Source organism: Sorex araneus, chromosome 1 (genome assembly GCF_027595985.1).
Source record: "Sorex araneus isolate mSorAra2 chromosome 1, mSorAra2.pri, whole genome shotgun sequence".
In the NCBI taxonomy this organism is placed as follows: Eukaryota; Metazoa; Chordata; class Mammalia; order Eulipotyphla; family Soricidae; genus Sorex; species Sorex araneus.
Window position 1 is genome coordinate 352,591,716 of NC_073302.1, and position 16,939 is coordinate 352,608,654.

Sequence of the window (16,939 nt, forward strand, 5' to 3'; positions counted from 1 at the left end):
GTGAGGTAAGCCCCCACCCACTGTACTAATACTCCAGACCCAACCAAATCTTCGTTTTTTGGTACGTTCCATTACTATCTACAAAGCAGGAGCCCCATTGGAATAGTTAAGACACAGAGACCAGGATATGAATGCTCAGAACACAGTGGGTGTGGCAGAGGGGAGGGTAGGAGGGGCAAGTATCAGAGTGCTGCTGGCATTCTCTCTGCACTCAGCCCAAATATTCATTCTAGCCCCTTCACAGCTACAGCTCCCCCTCCCCAGCCACATGCCTTCTGAGGCTGAGGGCAAAGCCAGCTGTGGCCGGGCATTTGGGTTAAAGAGACTGAAAGCAGGGAAAAAAATTATTTTGAAATGCATTACGCTTTGAAATTAAGGGTAATTGTGTGCAGCAGCCTGGAAAATATAGCTCATCCCGTCCTGTTCAGCCACAGAATCCCACAGCACAAAATGCTGGCTCTCTAAATGCAAATTCCAACTTAGGAAAACGAAAAGGACACAAAGGGAGGAAGGAAGGGTGGGATGGGGGTTGCGAGAGGGCTCTGCCTCGCAAGAAGCCGCTGCCTTGGGAGACGCAGTTCCGGCAAGATTTCCACATCGCCGAAGCCACCCGGTGCCGCTCTGCACTGCTGCCATGGTCAGGCAGAGGAGGTAAATAACAGGGTGACAGATAATTACATAAGAAAAAGATGAGGCAGATTAGGACAGAAATCAAACCTTCCCGCAGCACAGTGCCTTTCAGGGGCTCCCTCCTCTGCCGGACGTCCAGGCGGGCACCCACATGCAACACCAGTCTCCGCTGGGGTCCAACTATGGAGGTGCATGCTAGCGCCAAGGAGGAGAGCCTCGGCCCCTCCTCTCAACCCCACACACGTCCTGAGTCTGGTAACGGGGGCTGGGGGCTCTGAATGAGTCCCTCAGAGCTCCAAGCTCCGCTACTTAGCCCCCTCCCCTGTCACGGATCTGATTCCCCCGCCAGGCAGAGGTTCCCCTTGCCGGCTTTAATGAGCAGCCAGCGTGCGAGACCTCTGGAGGAAGCAGACAGACATCACTGATTAGAGTTTTCCTCAGCCATTGGGGGCAGGAAGGAACACAGAAAAGTCCTACTTGGAACAGATTCGGGAAGGAAGATGACAGGGCCCCCGAGGCGGGAGGGGAAATCTGGAAAGAGAGGGAGGAGGAGAGGGAGGATTGAGGCAGGAATGGGGGGGACCTGCCCTAGGGGCCACCACAGCCCCAAGGGAACCACCAGCCCCCTAGAGGAGGGCCTCTGTTCTGGGTGACAAATACCCAGACAAACATCGTGACAAACACCATTCTGGAAGACACTCAAGAATGAGGAAAGAATCCTAAACCTCCAGGTAAAATGTGAACAGGCAGCCAGGACAGAATGGAACCTCCTGACAGTTGATTTTCACTGGGACCTAGAAAACCAGAGCACGCAGAGAGCCCACAGGACCCTCCGGCCCATCCGAGAGCCAGAGAGCAGGAACGCAGCCTCACCTTTGGTGACACCAGAGCCCGAAGCTCTCCCCTGAGAAAGGCGCCCCGGGGGACACTGGCCAAGCCTGCCAAGAGTCGGGTGGCACAGCGGGATGCCGCTCCCAGCACACAGTGTGAGACGCCTGGGGGTCATGCACCCTGCCACAAGCGCCCACGGCAAAGAAGGGCCCGGCCACAGACGACCCCGGTTCTGAGCAGAAGGGTGGGAGGAAGGGGTTGGAGCCTCAACAGGGCCTGGGGGAAGAACCTGCCCTCACAGGAGGCCTGCTCCACGGGGCAGGAGGTGGAGAGGTTAGGACAGACTCCCCAGTGGTATTGAAATGCATCAATACCACCCCACCACCAACTGGCCACATGCTTTATACCTTCTCCGTGACTCATCCTCAGAGAAAGTAAAAGTGTTGGCTAAAGAATGCGTCTCTGTTCTCTGGTCCACACTGCTGTCATGCTTGATTACTGAGTCTCTCTAGCTCAGATGGTTCACTGAAAGGAACTCCAGTGACAAAAGTGCTACCCTGAGAGATGGCGCGGGGCACTCAAAGACTGAGGGACCCACAAAGACACACCTGCTCCAGAGAAGTCGGTTTCAGGGTGTCGGGACAGTCCTCCCCGCCTGCAGGGTGAGAGTCTCCTGCCAGGGCCTTTCAGCGTAGCTCTACTTCGGGGCTCCAGGCGGACACTGGGTTCTGGGGAGTGACAGCTCAGAGGGTTGAGCACGGGCTTGCAGGCAGGACACCCAGGGTTCCGGTTCCCTGAGCACCACCAGGTGTAGCCCAACCCCCGAAGAAGAAGGGAGGGCAAACCACATAGGCACTGAGGGGCCAGGGAAAGCAAAGGCGGAGAGATCAGAACACAGGGTGTGGCCTCGAAGACCTGGAGGCACCTCACGCCTACCAATCCCACAGATAAAATAGTAAAGATAATAGGCAGACTCTGCCCCCCCCCCACACACACACACACACTCCAGAACCGCATCCCAAGGGAAGGATGTCCGCACTTAGAAGAAAAGAGTACGTGATTCCTGAGACCGAGCCCACTGGAATGACCTGACCACAGTGCCCCATACCACACTCCTTATCCCATAAGAACCACCCACCCAGCACATAGCACTCTCAGCCCTGAGCCGTAACTCTTGTTCCCATCTAGGACTAAAATAGTCTAAACTGGAGCCCTAATTCCTAAAACTGAGGTGCCAATAATAATCTTGCTCAGATTCTGAAATTCAGTGTTTGTGGGGGCCTAGAACACAGACGGAGAATCATCTTCTATTTATACATGTGACTAATTTCTCTACGCAGTGCTTTGCCAACTTGCTGCTGTGGCTAATTCTGTTTGATGAGCCAGCATTCTTGCTCCCACAGGGGAAATTCTTTGCTGTGCTCCCCACCTTAGGCCAGTGACAACCTCTCTCAAGTTATGTCTGCACAAAGCTGAAAAAGTTAGAAAGCACTGGGGTTACAGCATAGCAGGGGCTGGAGCGATAGCACAACGGAAGGGTGTTTGCCTTGCACGCGCCGACCCGGGTTCGATTCCCAGCATCCCATATGGTCCCCTGAGCACCACCAGGAGTAATTCCTGAGTGCAGAGCCAGGAGTAACCCTGTGGATTGCCAGGTGTGCCCCCCCCCCAAAAAAAAAAGAAAGAAAGCAAGCACAGTGACCTGCCCTGGACCACAGCAGCGCTGAGAGGAAGACTTCAGTTCAGCCTGTTTTAAGTGTCAATCCTTCACACACAGACCATTAAAATTAGGCAGGGAGCTGCCATTTGCAAGCAGCAGGTGCATGGATGTGCAGGCTGGCCTTACTGTACGGATACCTCCCCCGCCAGGCTTGGCACAGGTGACACTCATTTCTGGGCTACAGTGAGTGCCTGGGCAGCGGCTCTTCACCCATCTTTCCCATCTTTATGGTTTGGGACGGGGTCAAAACTCTCAGCCTTTTGCCTTTTTTGGTTCACCCATCGCAAGCCATGGTTTGCCAGAAGGCTCCATCTGACTAAATGGATGACAGCAGTGTCGCTGCAACCAGAAACAATTCCTGCTCTTACTCCAAACCCCTGAGAATAATTAGAATCATGCATGGAGGAAGAGTAGGCATAAACAGGAAAAGAAACGCACTGCAAGAGTGCAAGGAGCTCAGAAGTTCTAAACTGAAACTCATGGGGACAGTCTCCAAGGAAGCTGAAGAGCTGCTGTGGCTGACTCTACCCACTTTCCCTGACACTAAAGTGCAAGATGAGATGGACTCCCCCTCTCACCAGGGCTCAGAACACTGTCTAATGCTCTCTGCAGACCTACAGACAGAAAAGCCCCGAAGAAAGGGTAAGTCAAGGCTGGTACTCTCACTGGAAAACAGGAAACTGGCAGATGGAAAAGCGGCGGATCCAACACTGAAACCAGCACCCTAGCAGAAAGGAAAGAAAGAAAAAAGCATCTTGCAAGAGAGAAGGCGCCTAATCTATGGGGGGAGCAGCTAAGGATCTGGGAGGTAGGGTAGGCTCCCCATGAGGTGCTCCGGGCAGCTGGCGATACTCAACTGACCAGAGGGTTCAGTGCAAGAGCCATAAGAGACAGACGCTACCCAAGGTCACACCTAGTGGTGCTCTGGGGGCCAGGAAGTACTGGGCATCAAACTCTCGGCCTGTGCCTCTAACCACTGAGCTCTCTCCCCCGTGCCAGCCAAGCATATGCTCAGAATGGGCCTATGTGGGCAGGGGAGATAGAACAGTGGGTAAGGTGTCTGCCGTGCACAGGACTGCCCCAGGGTCTATCCCCAGCACTGCGTATGGTCCCAGGCCATGTGTGATCCCTGAGCACAGAGCCAGGAGTAAACCTGGAGTGAGTCAAAAAAAAATTTTTGAACACTTTTTAATAAAGTATAGACCTATGAACCACTTTCATCCAAGGCACTGGCAAATGGGTACAAATTCCAGGCTAGAAATATAGTATGGGAGTTTGAAAGCTGCCATAAGGTCCCCCAAACACTGCCAGGGGCCATTACTCAGCACACACAGAAATAGCCCTTGAGCACCACTGGGTGTGGCCCCCCAAATCCAAATTTTTTTTAAAGTAGATTCCTAAGGCCTTGAGGTTGTTTTTTTTAAAACGAGCTTTTTTTGGGTCATGGCCCACCTTAACATTAAGTGATACACTTGACATTAAGAAAGAGCACCAGCAAAAAAAAAAAAAAAAAAATTCAAGACGACTGGGTGTCTGGTAAAACACTGTTTTCTACAGAAATCCCTTCTAATTCATATTTCAAACAGCTGGCCTGCACCTAATACATCTCTATTATTATCTAGCCAGAACTGTAACCCTAAACCAGTAGCCTCCTAGATGAGGAGAAAGCAGAAGAGGAGTTGAGTAACAAACAGAGGCTTTGTGATGGAGAAAGTAATCCCCCACCTTTTCCAAGTTCAACAAAACAGGCCTTAGGAGCCACGATGATGCACGCAGACACCACCATCAGCACTGGCAGAGAATGCCAGCTTCAGGAGCACACCTAGGGCAGGACAGTCTCCCACCTCCGAAGGCCCAGCAAGCCTTCAGCACTGGGTCAGAAGACGATGGAGGCCTGGCCAGGCACTCCCCTACCCCACCGCCCCCACGCCCACTCCGGGTCTCTGGGGCCAAACCACTCTAAACACGCTGGGCTGGCCGGGCTCGGTATCATCATTCAAGAACGCATGACTCCCCGCACTGGAGAAGGCAGGCCCCGTTCCTCCGTTCCTCCGGTGGCGGTGCTGTTATTTCTCTCTCCTCAGGCACTTCTCTCTTCCCCTCCCCACCTGCTTCTCTGCTACCAAACTTCTTTCTCCTGCCACACATGCCTCCTCAGCCTTCACGTCCCCTTCTCCACATCGACTGGGAGGCGTCTGACTTCCACTGCCCAGTGCGATCCCCCATTAAAGCAAGCTGACTTGGAGACATTCTGCCAGCAGCAGACAGGAGCCCCGAACCTGCAGGCGGTATGCATCTTAAGTAAACCAGACTGCAGCCACCGCCTAAGGAAGCCCCTTCCTCCTGCTTTCCTCAGTCAGAATTTCTGTGCTTTGTTTGTTTGTGCTGGAGTGATAGCACAGCGGCAGGGGGTTTGCCTTGCATATGGCTGACCCAGGTTCTATTCCTCTGCCCCTCTCAGAGAGCCCGGCAAGCTACCGAGAGTATCTCATCCACAAGGCAGAGCCTGGCAAGCTCCTCGTGGCGTATTCGATATGCCAAAAACAGTAACAGTAAGTCTCACAATGGAGACGTTACTGGTGTCTCCTCGAGCAAATCGATGAACAACGGAATGATAGTGACAGTGACAGTTTGTTTGTTTGGGAAGGGGGGTTCAGGGGTTACTTCTGGCTCTGAGTTCACTGGGGAGCCATATGGAGTGGCAGGGATCGAACCCCGGCTGGATGCAAGCAAGACAAACACGCTCCTCACTGTACGATCTCTCTGGCCCCTTCAGTCAGAAAATCTAAGGGAGGTGACGCCTCCCCATCCCAAAGCAAAAGGATCCAGGAGGGGTGAGGCCTAAGCGTGGGAAGAAAATCAAAAGCCAGCATGGGGGCCTCTTGCCTGGCACCTGGTGTCTCCCTATTTCCCGTGTTTCCCCATCAGGGTTCCTCTCCCACAGAAGGCATCTTAGTTCTGTTCCTGGGGTTTGCAAGCATCTACTGCCAGAGACGCAGTCCAGCTAAAACAGGGTCTCTGCCCATGTGCATGGCATCTACACTGCCACCTGAACACAGGGATGCTCAGGGAGTGAGGGGATACCTGACAGAGGGGGTGACTGGCGCAGGGAGGGAAACTGAGAGGACCTAGGAGTGGCAGGTGCCCTTCTGAGGAGGGAACCTGATGTATGTGGTAAGTGACAACAGAGCTAAGGCTGCAAGGAAGTCAGAGGAAGAGCATTTGGAAAGAATCAGGGAAAGCTCTGGGTACAAACAGAATAGCTCATGCAAAGGTCCTGAGTAGAGCACTTGGTCAAAGAAATGTGAATGCAAGACTCTGAGTAACTGACATGATAGGAAAACAGCCTACATACCTTTCATCAGGGCCCTCGGGAAAAGGAGATGGACCCTGTTAAAAGCTGAGGGTCAGAGGTCAGCTATATTAAAAAAAAAAAAAAAAAAGGATCGGCTGCTTGCCAGAAGTGGGTCTAACTTTCTAATATAGTGCCCAGTCCTGCATTTGAGGGTGGGGGTGCGGGGGTGGGGGGGAACGTGTAGTGGTCCTTAGAAGGGACCTAGGGAAGCAATGTAAGACATGACAAAGCACGGCTGGGAGGTCCTGCCCAACAGCTGCCACCAGCCTGCCCACCTACAAATGAACCTGGTGTGGGTCCCAAGGTGGGTCCTGTAACTGCCCCAGGCACATCTCCCCAGACCACGGATGACCTTTACCTTAACGATGTCTTTAAAGTACTCAGTGCCTTCAGTGCCTCACCCACTCCACCTACAAGCCAGGCCTCAGCTCTGGGACAGAAGCCTTTGTCTGAAGTCCTCTGACATCTGAAGAACACAGATCAGACGGAGTCTTTGATGACCACTGGGGACCAGCAAGCCCAGGGCACCACAACGTAAGCTCGGGAGCTCAGAGCTGGCACAAGTGTATCACGTCCCAAGGCATCAGTCCAGCCCTCGGCGCCCAGCCCCTGCCCTGAGTGTCCAACTTCACCAGCCCAGAAAGGAGAGGGCCATCACCTGGGAGCTTCAGGGGCTGCGCTCACAGGTGTGCGCACGCCGGCATGCATACACACGCAAACATGCACACAGACACACGCGCAGACACGCGCACACGGACACACGCGCGCACAGACACGCGCGCGCATACAGACACGCGCGCACACACGAGCGCGCGCACACACAGACACGCGCACAGACACGCGCGCACCCCCTGCCCGCCTCGCGCGCGCCCGCCGCAGCCCCGCGCCCGGCCGGCCGCCGACTTGTCCATTTCCTCTTCTCGGCGCCGCTCCCCGCGCCCGCGCCCGGCGGACCCCCCGCTCCGGGGCCCGGCTCCTCCCGGGAGCACCCCCCCCCGCGCCCGCCGCCCTCCCGGCCCCGGGGTCCGGCCGCCGCGCCCCCCGCACCCGCCCGAGCCCCCGAGTGCGGGCGCGCCCCCGCCCGGCCCGCCGGGAGGACCCCAAGTGCCCCCGGGAGCCGGCCCGCCCGCGGCGCCCGCGCCGCAAACTTTCCGACGCGCCGGGGCGGCCCCGGGGGTCGCGGGCGGCCCGGGGGCGAGTCCCCGCGGGGCCCGGGGCGGGTGGCCGCTGCCCCGCGCCCGCGCCGGCCACACGCACTTACGGTCCGGCGGCCGCGGCGGCTGCACTTCCTCTTCCTTCCCCGCCGGCCGAGCGCGGGCGCGCCGCGACCCCCTCCCGCCGCCGGCCGCGCCGACGGGCCGCCCCCGGCACCTGCGCCGGCGCCCGCGGCCCGCGCGCTCCCAGCCGCCCCCCGCCCGGCCCCGCCGACGGCGCAGGCGGAGCCCCCGGCGCGGAGCCCGAGCCGCGGAGCAGCGCGGGGGCAGAGCGCGACTTCGACGGGCGCGCGCGCGGCGCTGGCCGGCACTGCCCCCTCCCTCCCACCCGCCGCCCGCCGGCCCGGCTCCCGCGGGCGCGTCCGTGCGGGACCACGGCCCGGGAAACTTGGGTGGGCCGTTGCGAAGCGACTTTCGGGCGCAGCGCCGGGGCCTGGAGCGCGGGGAGCGCGGGGCCTCGCCGCCCCTCCGCTCTACCCCGCTTCCCCCGGCCCGGCCGCCGGACCCGGGAAACTGATTTCCCATCCCCAAGCCAGGGACCCCCTGAGGGCGCGTCACTGCGCAAAGTGAGACAGAGTAACACCCCCGCCACCCTCCCCACCCCGGATTTGACATTTCGGGTCAGTTCTTTCGTGCAACCCATTTCAGTTCATCGCAAAGCACAACTGAACGCATGGTGTTGCTGCCAGGAGAGAAATGACATTTGTTGGAAGCTTGGGGTAGAAGCACCTGGACTTGTCAAATTCAGAAATAATTCATTGGCTCTACTGGGAAAGGCAAAGGCGTGGGGGCGGGGGGATGTGTCCCTTGAAACCCGCAAGGAAGGGAAGCTGAGAGCTGGGAGGCACCGGAATGGAAGGTATTAGGACAAGCTCTGCTTTATTTAACTCCCAGCCCCCACAGGAAATTTCAACGTTAACCTTGTCCTTTAATAGAGAGATTTTAGTAGCTGCAACTTCTGTTATTAAGTCTGAGATGTGACTAATCCAGAGATGGTCTGTGAGTGTAAAACAAAATGGAACTTAGAGTTAAAAACAGTGTAAAATTGCTTGTTGGTAATTTTTATGCTGATTACATCATTTCAATGATGAATAACATTTTAGATGTAATGAGCCTGTGAGGGTAATGATTGGGTTAAGATATAAATTATAGATAAGTACATGCATATATATAATTTAAAGTAAATTTACTAGCTTTTAAGGTCTTTTGCCATCTTATTTGTTAAATTTTGGTCATGCTGTCATGCTGAAGTCTTACTCCTGGCTCTGTGCTCAGATCACTCCTGGCTGTGCTTGGGGCCTACATGCGGTCATGGGGATTAAATGGGGATTGGCCGTGTGCAAAGTCAGCCCCTTACTCCCTGTTACCTCTCCAGTCTTCACCTTTATTGTTGATAATGACTTCCAGAAGAATGAAAATGAAATCATCACACTTATGGCTCTCATTGGTTCTTCAATTTTATTTCTAATCGACAGCCCTAGTCTGATACCTTGTTGTGGCCGTGAGGCCATGACCCTGGGAAGCAGGACCTGGTAGCATGAATACTTGAGTCAAGAGCATTATAAGTTAATAACCTGAAGCAGGATGTTCCAGGAGAGTAATTTAACTTCCTTATTTCCTCATCTGCCCAGTGGTAACTGCATAATATAACAGTCAACAGGACAATTATCAAACAAGCTGATTGAGTAAGTGATTGGGAAGCAGAGACTCTTGTACTAACGCTATTAGATTCTTGTAGTGAGACTGTGAACCTGACTCATTGACTCTAAGGCAGATAAAGGTTTTATGTTTAATGCAGATAACCTGAGCACTAAATGTTGCCTGTCATAATTGTTCTGAGAGTACAGAAACAATTATGATTGCCAGTTACTTACAGAAACGATGTCTTCTTCAGCAAACAGCTGAACGCACCTCCCTGGTCCAAATCACGCCCTTCTCCCATGAGTCTATCTTTCTGATCTCTGGCAATGGCCTGTGGTGCTATGGGGAAGTTCTCTTCTGAAGATTAATCATTCTTTGGTACTTCACATGGTCTATTCCAAATGCTCCTCCTCTGAGCCACTGTCTTCTTGAAGAACACTTGTCTCTTGACCTTTAAAAAAGAGTCAGTTCGCAGACTCAGACAGACAGATGGACAGACTAACACCCAAGAATACTAGAGATAAGGACCAGGAGGTCTGCCCCACAGCTTGGAAACTGGCCTTTAAGGTCTTTTCCTTAAAAGAAAAAGAAAAAAAGAAAAAGAAAAAAAGACAAAGAAGGAAAGTGTCTGCCTTAGAGACAGGCTGTGGGTGGGTGGCAGGAGGGAAACTGGGGATATTGGTGGTGGGAACTGTACACTGGTGGAGAGATGGGTGTTAGAACATTGTCTGACTGAAACCCAACCATGATCAACATTGTAACTTGCATCTCACAGTAAATCAAAAACTTTTTTAATTTTTTATTAGTGAATCACCGTGAGGTACAGTTACAAACTTATGAACTTTCATGTTTGAATTTCAGTCATACGGTGATCGTTTACCCATCCCTCTACCAGTGCCCATTCTCCTCCACCAATGTTCCCAGTATCCCTCCCACCATCCCCACCCCATCCCCCACCACCTCACCCTGCCTCTGCGGCAGGGCATTCCCTTTTGTTCTCTTTTATTTTGGATGTTGTAGTTTGCAATAGAGGTATTGAGTGGCTATCATGTTTGGTCTATAGTCTACTTTTGGTACACATCTTTCAACCCAAATGGGTCCTCCCAACATCCTCTACTAGGTGTTCCCTTCCCTATCTCAGTTGCCTTTTCCCCCAGCATGTGAGGCCAGTTTCCAAGCTGTGGGGCAGACCTCCTGGTCCTTATCTCTAGTATTCTTGGGTGTTAGTCTCCCACTCTGTTACTTTATGTTCCACAGATGAGTGCGATCTTTCTATGTCTGTCTCTCTCTTTCTGACTCATATCACTTAACATGATACTTTCCATGTTGATCCACTTATATGCAAATTTCATGACTTCATCTTTTCTAACAGCTGCATAGTATTCAATTATGTAGATGTACCATAATTGCTTTAACCAGTCATCTGTTTTGGGGCACTCAGGTTTTTTTCCAGATCAAAAACACTTTTTAATTAAACAAATAAATAAATCAGTTTGGAGCCAGAGATGATAGCACAGGGCTTAGAGAGATAGTATAGCAGTTAAGGCCCTTGCCTTACAAGTGGACAACCTGGGGTCGATACCCAAGTTTCCATATGGTTCCTTGAGCACCATTAGGAGTGATTCCTGAGTGCAGAGCCAGGAGTAACCCCTGAGCATCACTGGGTATGGTCCAAAATAAAGAAGAGAAAAAGGAAGGAAGGAAGAAAGAAAGAAAGAAAGAAAGAAAGAAAGAAAGAAAGAAAGAAAGAAAGAAAGAAAGAAAGAAAGAAAGAAAGGAAGGAAGGAAGGAAGGAAGGAAGGAAGGAAGGAAGGAAGGAAGGAAGGAAGGAAGGAAAAAAGGAAGGGAAGAAGGAAGGAAGGAAGGAAGGAAGGAAGGAAGGAAGGAAGGAAGGAAGGAAGGAAGGAAGGAAGGTAGGAAGGAAGGATGGAAGGAAAGAGAAAGGAAAGAAAGAAAGAAAGAAAGAAAGAAAGAAAGAAAGAAAGAAAGAAAGAAAGAAAGAAAGAAAGAAAGAAAGAAAGAAAGAAAGAAAGAAAGAAAGAAAAGAAAAAAGAAAGGAAGGAAGGAAGGAAGGAAGGAAGGAAGGAAGGAAGGAAGGAAGGAAGGAAGGAAGGAAGGAAGGAAGGAAGGAAGGAAGGAAGAATAGTACAGCAAGTAGGGCGCTTGCCTTGCACATGCCAGCTCAGATTTGATTCCCAATGCCCCATATCATCCCCTGAGCCCCACTAGGAATGATCCCTGAGTCCAAAGCCAGGAGGAAACCTGAGTTCCCCCAAAAAAAGTTGTCCTATAAATTAACTAATAACCATTAAAAATAATTCTGTGTAGTCTTATCAGATATATTTTCATCTACATCTCACTGTAGATCCACAGTGAAATTTTTATTTAGAGTGGGGGCATACCCAGAAGTGCTCAGGGATCCTGAACACTGTGCTGGAGAGATAGGTAGTACAGCAGGTAAGGCACTCTATGCAAGGCAAATGCCTTACCCTTGCTGCTGCGCTATCTCTCCAGCTTGGTACTGGAAATTCTTGCTACCTTACTGTCAGATGACATTGGCTGAGTGCAGTCACGGAGCTGACCTTCGGGACCAACGTGACCATCCACGTCTTTAAGTCGCTTTGCATTCATTCAGTCATTCAGTGCCTTCCTATAGATTCGTAGTAATATTAGAACCTGAGATGACACACAAATAAGCAGTCTCCTCTCTAGTTGGGATCATTGTCCAGGTTTACTTTCAATTATTAGGAATTCGCTCCAGAGTGCAATACCCAAACCTTATTTTTAACCTTTATATTTTGAGAAACATTCTAGACCTGTCTTCAAGTGCCTTAGATAAAGCCACTGGAACCCTGAACATCACTGGCAATCTGTAGTAAGCACAGTAGAACGAGTGGCATGCAGTTGTCATGTGTAATAACACAATCCCTGCAGTTGATTATTACATTTATTTTTAAAAAAATTTTTTACATTTATTTATATATTTATTTTATTGAATCACCATGTAGAAAGTTACAAAGCTTTCAGGTTTAAGTCTCAGTTATACAATGCTCGAACACCCATCCCTTCACCAGTGCACATATTCCACCACCAAGAATCACAGTATACCTCCCTACCACCGCCTACCTCCCCAGCCCCCCACCCTGCCTGTGTAACTGATAAATTTCACTTTACTTTCACTTTACTTTGATTACATTCAATATTTCAACAAAAAAACACTCACTATTATTATTTGGAGTTTCTCTCCCCCTAAAGTGGGACCTGCTGAAAAGGAAGCATTTGATAATTTGTTTTCCATTGCTGAGAATGAAGAGATAAGAGGTAAGCGGCCAAACTAGCAGCCGCACAGTTTTGGATTTCTGTATTTTAGTATTTTGGTCACTAATAGCAGAGAAATATCTGCCAGAAATTGCATCATTGCAAGCTTGTACCTCTCAGCTACTTTATATTCCACATATGAGTGCAATCTCTTTATTTCTGACTCATTTCACTCAACATGACACTCTCCATGTTGATCCACTTATATGCAAATTTCATGACTTCACGTTTTCTGACAGCTACATAATATTCCATTGTGTAGATGTACCAGAGTTTCTTTAACCCGTCATCTGTTTGGGGGCACTCTGGTATTTTTCCAGATTGTGGCTATTGCAAACAGTGCTGCAGTGAACATAGAAATGCAGATGTCATTTCTACTATACCTTTTTGCCTCTCCGGGATACATTCCCAGGAGTGGTATTGCTGGGTCAAATGGAAGCTCAATTTCTAATTTTTTGAGAATTGTCTATATTGTTTTCCAAAAGGGCTGAACCAGTTGGCATTCCCACCAGCAGTGAAGGAGAGTCCCTTTCTCCCCACATCCACGCCAACACCGGTTGCTTTGTATTTTGGGATGTGGGCCAGTCTCTGTGGTGTGAGATGATATCTCATTGTTGTTTTGATCTGCATCTCCCTGATGATTAGTGATGTTGAACATTTTCTCATGTGCCTCTCAGCCATTCGGATTTCTTCTTTGGGAAAGTTTCTGTTCATTTCATCAACCCCATTTTTTGATCGGGTTGGCAGTTTTCTTCTTGTGGAGTTCAACCAGTGCATTGTATATCCTTGATATCAACCCTTTATCGAATGGGTACTGCGTAAATATCCTTTCCCATTCAGTAGACTGTCTTTGTATTTTGGTCATTGTTTCTTTTGAAGTACAGAAGCTTCTTAGTTTGAGATAGTCCCATTTATTTACCTCTGTTTCCCCTTGCTTGGCCAGTGGCATGTCAGCTTTGAAGATACCGTTGGCTTCAATGTCGTGGAGGATTTTGCTGACCTTGTCTTCAATGTACCTTAAGGATTCTGGTCTGATGTTGAGGTCTTTAATCCATTTTGATCTGACTTTGTACATGGTGATAGGTGGAGGTCTAAGCCCATTTTTTTGCATGTAGCTGTCCAGTTTTGCCAGCACAGTTTGTTAAACATGCTTTCCTTGCACCACTTCACATTTCTTGCTCCCCTATCAAAGATTAGATATCATATATTTGGGGGTGTGTGTCAGAGTATTCAACCTTGTTCCATTGGTCTGCAGATCTGCCTTTGTTCCAGTACCATGCTGTTTTAATCACTACCGCTTTGTAGTAGAGTTGGAAGTTGGGGAGGTTGATTCCTCCCATTTTCTTTTTCCCAAGAATTGCTTTAGCTATTCGTGGGGGCTTATTGTTCCATATGAATTTCAGGAGCGATTTCTCCATTTCTTTGAAGAATGTCAAGGGTATCCCTAGAGGGATTGCATCGAATTTGTGCAATGCTTTGGGGAGTATTGCCATTTTGACAATATTAATTCTTCCAATCCATGAGTAGGGGATGTCTTTCCATTTCCTCGTGTCCTCTTTTATTTCCTGAAGTAGCGTTTTGTAGTTTTCATTATACAAGTCCTTTACCTCCTTAGTTAAGCTGATTCCGAGGTACTTGATTTTTTGAGACACAATTGTGAACGGGATTGCTTTTCTCATGTTGCTTTCTTTTCTCTCATTATTTGCATATAGGAAAGCCATGGACTTTTGGGTATTGATTTTATAGCCTGCAACTTTACTATATGAGTCTATTGTTTCTAAGAGTTTCTTGGTAGAGGTTTTAGGGTTCTCTAAGTATAGTATCATATTATCAAATAGTGAGAGCTTGATTTCTTCCAAACATTTAAAGAGGACCTATTGCCAGTTCTTCTCAAGCTTTTCCAGGAAACTGAAGAAACAGAAACCCTCCCAAACAATTTCTATGAGGCTCATATCTCCCTAATACCAAAAGCAAACAAAGACATCACAAAAAAAGAAAACTACAGGCCAATATCCCTGATGAAGATAGATGTGAAGATTCTCAACAAAACATTAGTGAATAGAATTCAACAACTCATCAAAAAGATCATACACCACGACCAAGTGGGATTCATTCCGGGAATGCAAGGATGTTTTAACATCCAGAAATCAATCAACATAATCCATCACATCAACAAAAGAAAAGATAAAAATCATATAATCATATCAATAGATGCAGAGAAAGCACTTAACAAGATCCAGCACCCGTTTATGATGAAAACTCTCACTAAAATGGGTATAGAAGGGGCCTTCCTCAATATAGTCAAAGCCGTTTATCACAAGCCTACGGCAAGCATCATCCTCAATGGGGAAAAACTAAGAGCCTTCCCTCTGAGAACAGGGACGAGACAAGGATGCCCACTCTCTCCACTTCTGTTCAATATAGTACTGGAAGTACTTGCAATAGCGATTTAAGCAAGAAAAAGATATTAAGGGCATTCAGGTAGGAAAGGATTATTACAATTAAATCTTCATGTTACTCGTTATTTTCCACATTACCCTGTGTACAATAACTCAATTCATGGAATCAAAATCCTACTTAAGTTAGGGGTTGTGTCAAGATTGAGTAAGTTTAGACTTGACTTCGGCAGTTCTTAGAACAGGGCCTGTTCCATAGAAGCACTAAGAAAAAACTAGATTAGCTCTGATTTTCTGCAATTGCCAACAGATCATCAAGTCAAACATGTTCGCTCTTTCTAAATATCAGTTTTTATTCATAAAGAACGAGAGAGCTAATTCCATTCCTTGGGTATTCTTGCAGTCAGAGTCTGGGCTGTTTTATCACTAGATCATTCGATTGTAGAGTGTGTTTTAGACTGGGCTGGAAAAAAAAAGTAGGCCAGGGAAAGTTGGCCAAAGGACAAAATTCACCAAATGATCAAATGTAAAGCTCTTTCCTCACCTAGGCTACCTCTGTATTGTTGATGGATGGATAGAGGTGTTTAGGAAGTTCCCTGATTTAGGGACCTGGGGGTGGGCCACACCCAACAGTGCTCAGGGATTCCTCCTGGCTCTACGCTCAAGTTCACTCCTGGCAGTGTTCCGGGACCATATGGATCCCACAGTTGCTTTCTCTTTGCATTTTGAGTTTCTTCTGATTTGGATTTTTTTGAGATCTGATCTGTCTGCTCTCTAAAACTTCCGGTGGAGAAGCTAGTGTGATCTCCACCTCTTCCCTTCTTTCCTTTGTCCTTTTTCTGGCTTGGCTGCATGTGTGATTAAGACGTGGGAAGCTCAACTTTTCAGTGATTATTGTGTGAACATTTTGCTACCCTCTGTGTGAACACTACAATTAAAATTTTTTTGCAGTGTTTTATTTTGGGCCACACCCAACAGTGCTCAGGTCTTACTCCTAGTTCGATGCTCAGGGGTCATTCTTAAAAGGACTTGGGGGATCATTCAGGGTGCTGATAATCAAACCTGAGTTGGCTGAGTACAAGTGCCCTACCCACTCTACTATCTCTCTAGCCCCCCCATAGTTACATTTTCCTTATAAATAATATCTAGGTTCAGAATACAAAGACATTCTGAACCTAGATATTATTTATATCTACAGAATGGGATTCTACAGAATGGGAAAGGATATTCACCCAATACTCATAAGGTGTTGATATCAAGGATATACAAGGCACCAGTTGAACTCCACAAGAAGAAAATATCCAACCCCATCAGAAAATGGGACGATAAAATGACCAGAAATTTTCTCCAAGAAGAAATCCGAATGGCCAAAAGGCACGTGAAAAAATGCTTTTCATCACCAATCATCAGGGTGATGCAGATCAAAACAACAATGAGACATCATTTCACACCACAGAGACTGGCCCACATCCAAAAGAACAAAAGCAATAGGTGTTGGCGCGGATGTGGGGAGATAGAGACTCTCTTCCACTGCTGGTGGGAATGCCGACTGGTTCAACCCTTTTGGAAAACAGTATCGATGCTTATCAAAAAAATTAGAAATTGAGCTCCCATTTGACCCAGAAATACCACTTCTGGGAATGTATCCTGGAGATGCAAAAAAGTATAGTAGAAATGACATCTGCACTTGTATGTTCATTGCAGCACTGTTTACAATATGCAGAATCTGGAAAAAAACGGAGTGCCCAAGAACAGATGACTGGTTAAAGAAACTATGGTACATCTATACAATGGAATACTATGCAGCTGTTAGAAAAGATAAAGTCATGAACTT

At 48.9% G+C, this 16,939-nt stretch overlaps 1 protein-coding gene across 3 annotated transcripts in view; it reads right to left on the reverse strand.

Annotated features, from left to right (window-relative positions):
• The window catches only part of ELMO1 (engulfment and cell motility 1), a 545,070-nt gene extending 537,137 nt beyond the window's left edge, over window positions 1-7,933 (reverse strand). For 2 of the 3 annotated variants that reach the window (XM_055132324.1, XM_055132311.1), the window contains exon 1: window positions 7,798-7,933. The gene's annotated coding sequence lies outside the window, so the exon portion shown is untranslated. Of the gene's footprint in view, window positions 1-7,793 lie in introns of all 3 variants that reach the window. The other variant, XM_055132316.1, reaches the window with a different exon arrangement.
• Window positions 7,934-16,939: the final 9,006 nt, after the last annotated feature.